Source organism: Toxorhynchites rutilus, chromosome 2 (genome assembly GCF_029784135.1).
Source record: "Toxorhynchites rutilus septentrionalis strain SRP chromosome 2, ASM2978413v1, whole genome shotgun sequence".
Lineage (NCBI taxonomy): Eukaryota > Metazoa > Arthropoda > Insecta > Diptera > Culicidae > Toxorhynchites > Toxorhynchites rutilus.
Window position 1 is genome coordinate 37,861,952 of NC_073745.1, and position 5,464 is coordinate 37,867,415.

A 5,464-nucleotide genomic window follows, 5' to 3' on the forward strand; every position below is an offset into this window, starting at 1 on the left:
AATATTTACTGATTTTGTTCATTGTTCTAGTTTACCTTTGCTTGTTTCTATGTGCTACTTTATAAGGTGTTAATGAGTATTTGTAAGTATACGGAATTGAGATTGGGGTCAATGTGCAATGGAAATGTTTTTATGAGGAACGGAATTTGTGACAGTTTGTGATAACATCGATTGGTTCAGCAGTATACATTTAACATGCATGTCAGAATTAAAACTGAGTGCCTGAAGTTTATCAAAACGAGCAAATTTGTGATTCCAGAAGTACGTACGCTTGGGAGATGCAATAACTTCAGAGGGAAATGGAAAATACATTAATCGTTTGACTATACAGACAAATGATAGCTTCGCGCAGTGGCAATATCGTACCCAATGAGGTAAATCCGAGGTGCGATTATTGGTCGTTGAAAAGAACACACATAATTACCGAATCATCGGGAGTCCTACGTCAATCTTGCGATTATTTCATAGGTATAACCCATCCATAGTTGTTCAATGTTCCGCACCTGACCAACACAATGGAGATTATAAAGTAAGATTTTAAAACGAAGATAATTCGTTTTATCATTTCGACCGGTTTCTTCTACGTCTCTAGAAGCTTGAAGGAAATTGGGTGGTTCTATAAGTATGAAACGGACTGTATGAAAAACTGTACAAGGAAAAGTGTCTGCAGAAAACAATTTTGCCGTACACCAAGGTTTTTTAAGCGATTTTTTTACGAGGTTTTTACGCGGATTTTCCAATTAGCGCGGTTGTTTTTTACACAGATCTCCAAAAAACGCGTTTTGACGTGGGACTACGTCTAACCGGAATATATGGAGGGTAAAATGAAAACCTAAACACAGAACATGCAGGAAAAAATGAAAGATTTCGAATGCTTATAGCTCGAACATTTCGTACTGGATAGGAGAGATGTTTGCATCACTTGATAGGGAATATTTCTACGCATCTATCGCAACTAACAAAATGTTGTTTTTCATTAGATAAACAATTGAATAACTGTAAAATATTAGGCGTTATCTAAACGCCCTAACGGCATCGTTTTGATTGGCCCGATTTACGGTTTCCCTAACACAGCCATCAAAACCAAGCAGTCTTGGGGAAATCGGCATTGCAAATACATGAAAGTAGGGGGACTTTTGTTCTCATCGAAAAATGTTCCCTAACACAGACTTTAAAACCAAGCAGCGAAATCGGCATTGCAAACACACGAAAGAGCCTAGAGGCGAGTGAACTGAAAAGTTTAAACCCTCTTAAAGCCAAAATGAAGAAAAAGAACACACGAAAGTAGGGGGAGCTTTTGTTCCCACCGAAATGTGTTCCCTAATAGAGATTTCTAAACCAAGGTGCCTGGAGAAATCGGTATTTCAAATTCATGCAAGTCGGGGGTATTTTTGTTCCGACTGGAATGTGTTTCCCTAACACAGACTTCAAATCCATGAAACGTGGGGAAATCGGCATTGCGAATTCATACAAATCGGGGGTATTTTTGTTCCGATTGAAATGTGTTTCCCTAACACAGACTTCAAAACCGAGGTTTCTGGGGAAATCGGCTCTGCAAATAAATGCAAACTGCGAGTACTTTTGTCCTCGCTTGCCTTTGTTCAGAGTGGAATATGTCTGTCCTAACATGATCTTCTAAACTTAGGAACCTGGGAAAATCGTGCAGCCACTAGAAGCGAATGAACTTCCCAGTTTCAAGCAAATTCGAGATTCGAGAAGTATGTACACTTTTGGGATGTAAACTTCAGAGGGAAATGTAAAATAAAATAATCGTTTGATAATTTTTTTTGTCTTTGGAAAGATTTTCATCCTTAGGCTGGTTCATCAAACGTTTGATAATTCTTCCGTACATATATTTTGTTCTAGTCATCATACCAAACGTAAAAGGTCCGTCATTAAATTTACTTGTAACGAAGAACAATCAATCACAATAAATGAATTGACTTTACACGGCATTTGTTAATTTTTTTCACTCACAGAGCAAATATATTGAACTCAATTGAATTTGGAAACTGTTTCATTCAATCAAGAATTTAATCAATACAAACGAATGATTGCTAAGCTAAGGTAGTTCCACGTGAACCTTGCGGTTATATCATAGATATAACCAACTCATTTTTTTTTACGCGGGTACCGTTTAAAAAAATACCAGAGCAATATTACATCTGTCACTTCGCTCACATTTCGTCTTCATGCTCCGTCAGAGCATATGACGGTAATCAATGCATGCGACTAAACTTAGCGCTTATGACGGAAATTAGTGCCGTACTCTACCACGATGCATACGTAGATTTTAGGTGACCTGTTTTTTACGCGGATTTTCTAATTAACGCGGATTTTTCAACTAACGCTGTTTTTACGCGGTTTTTTTAAAGCGCATTTTCGAATTAGCGCGGTTTTTTTTACGCGAATTTTCAAATTAATGCGGTTTTTTTTACGTGGTATTTTTTTACGATGTACGTATCCCCCGCGTAAAAAAAACCTGGATGTACTTTCGACCACATGAGGGTCCCGTAATATTCTCGACCGACTTAACCAGCAGAATGGTTTAGCATAATAATATTGATTTGACTGAATCCACCAAATTGTCCAGATTTTCGTTCCATTGAAAATACTGCGCAACTGGCAAGCGTAAATTTTAGAAGTGTGGCATCACAATCAAAACACCATCTTAAATGGAGAAGTGGTGGAAAAAGATGGCAGCTACGGTTGACATTGTCACTGTACAAAAATTTATTAGAGGTATTCCGCGAAAAGTATGAAAGTTTATCATAAAAGCAGAAGAATATTTTTTCTTGTATTTTTTCGTTAAAGTTTCATATAAACCTACAAAAATATATGTTTACCAGTTTTGCACTTTATTTCATCATGAATAAATTAGAACTTCGCCTGCGAATGACGGATTAAACATGTCCGAAAAAGAAACTGAAATTAAGAGCTAATAATACTATTAAGAACCAGAGCCGAGGGTCTAAAGCCTCTAAGGAGGATGGTTGTAATATCTGTTATCCATCGTTATTAGGCAAAGAAAGAAATGGATAAACTCCTAATCACACCCTTCATCACAGTAAATCCTGATTCTTACCTCCCCCACTAACAACTATCTCTTCCTTGATAATCGCTAGGAAATCAAGCTATAGAGGCGACTCTTCTGGCCTTCGGGCGACAAATATCATACTAACATTCCTTCCCTTCTTCTGGTGACTGTAAGAACGTGACCGACGTCGTTATTAACTATTTAAAGTTCGATTAACCGAAACTTGATGCACAATGATAATGATTTGCTACTCCCAATCGTCATTCGATGTATTATTTGTGCAATTTCGCTGGTTCAGGTCAATCACTGAGAGCAACTACGAAGCGTACAAGCTCAAGCCCTTTTTCTTCATGAATAAATTAGAAATTTTGTTCGTCCAAATTCTAAACGGGGCAGACTTTTCTTCTTCTTCTTCTTCTTAACACTAGAAAGACTGAAACTTTATATATACCTAGATTGCCCAAAAGCAGTCAAAATGACTGCTTTGCGAAAGAATAAATAATATGTAATGAAATTAGTTAAATTAATTTTCAATACTTTTTATATTGTTTACAGTTATATGACAAGTGCCAATGCATATCAACAATGAAATAAAAAATCATTTGGGAAAAATTATGCATTATTATTTGTACATTTTTTTACAAAGGAGAGTGGAAATCAGTTTTATGTGTATATCTTCCGCAAGCATACTTTTGACATTTTTGATCATTATCATTTGTGACATTTATCACTTTTGAAGCAATGTCTTATTGGGTAAGCATTTGAAAAATAAACCCGTTTCATCCATATTCAAAATATCTCGTGGGCTATAGTCAGCAATCAATAGCGGTAAAGTATCTGATTTGAACTACTCAGCAGCTTCGACATCAACAGCTGCACTTTCGCCACTTGCAGTTTTAAACGAGAGCCCGTTCCTTTTGACGAATTTTTGATGCCATCCGTCGCTGGCTTTGAATGATTTTTGCTCTAGTTCGCTGCGAGTTCATTTGCTTTTTATTTTATGATCACGCCAGATAGGGGGATATTATACGAAATCGCCTGCTGGCAAAATAGCATAACAGCTTTTTCTAAGGCATCATACTGAACCGAGCGAGTTTTTTTAGTTCTAGCGAAAACAGAGGGGCCTGTAAATTTTTTGCATTTTGGTATATCGAACATCATCAGTTAAAGCCTTTATTCTTACCTTTTCACGAATTTGGTTCTTATTTTTTATTATGGATGAAATCGTGTTGTGCGGCACATAAAATTCACTAGATAATGTTTTGTTTTCAATGCTTTTTTCAAATGTTTCAATTATATCCAATTTATTTTTCAGCGTCAATAATTTCCATGTCTTTGAATTCATTTTGGACTGCAAATTTAGACTAAAACTAACTACACTTCAAACTGTTGCGTGAGCGTGAATTTAAAAAAGTCACAGAAGGGTTTGGTCCGAGACACGACCGCATAGTTGACGTAGGATTCCGTTAGACTATTTGTTGATTTTGGATATGTCTGAAGAATTAAATCGTTAAACTCTTTGATAATGATTTGGTGGCCCCGAGAAGGGCAATTTTGTTTGGTTGTTGGGTATTGCATGTTCACTCACTGTGTTTACCGAGTGATGATGACAGAAGTATGGTAAACAGTCGTTTGGTGGTGCGTATCAGATAAAAGATGCCGAATTGGAATGAGACGAAAACCGCCCTCTGTGACCCTAAACAAGATGCCTCCTGTGTTATGTAAGGATGAAATAAAGAAAAAAACTCACCAATATAATATATCATAATTACCAATACCGAACACAATTATCAATTTTTCTCATCAGTAAAAACAAGTAACTTTAATATAGAGAAAATATATTTGAAATGGAAAAGGTAATGTTGTTTTATAAGTTTTACTTTCTGAGCGTTTATTCAACCCAATGCGAATTTTAATTGGACTAACAGCACCTACTACGATATGTAGAGCATATGGGAAATCACATTTTGGAAATTTTTCTCGCCGCATGAACTTTCCTTGGGTGAAAATGAACACAACAAAACAGATAACCGAACGACCAGTTCTCGAGCGAGAACACACCTTGGTTTTTATTTATACAGGGTCTTCCATTTCGGGCTTCCGAAAGTATACAGCCCTGCGCTGACAACCGTTTGACATAGCTGTCAACCAAAGCGTCATATCGTTAGTTGAATGTCTGCCATTTTACAATATGGATCGTTTTAGCATCGCACAACGTGTTAATTTTGTTAAATTATGCTATAAAAACGATGAAAAAACCGGCAAATGTTTTTCGAGCATTACGGACGGATTTTGGTCGTCATGGACGGCCTACAGAGCACATAATCGCTAATGTAGTGCGTAAATTCGAACAAACTGGATCCGTAGCGGATATTGTGAAACCTGTGCATCATCGTAATGTGCGTTCGGCCGAAAATATTGCTGCTG

The 5,464-nt window shown here is 36.8% G+C and overlaps 1 pseudogene; it reads left to right on the plus strand.

Moving 5' to 3' along the window:
• The first annotated feature begins 340 nt into the window (after positions 1-340).
• On the plus strand, positions 341-470 carry LOC129772230 (U4 spliceosomal RNA; annotated as a pseudogene).
• The last annotated feature ends 4,994 nt before the right edge of the window (positions 471-5,464 follow it).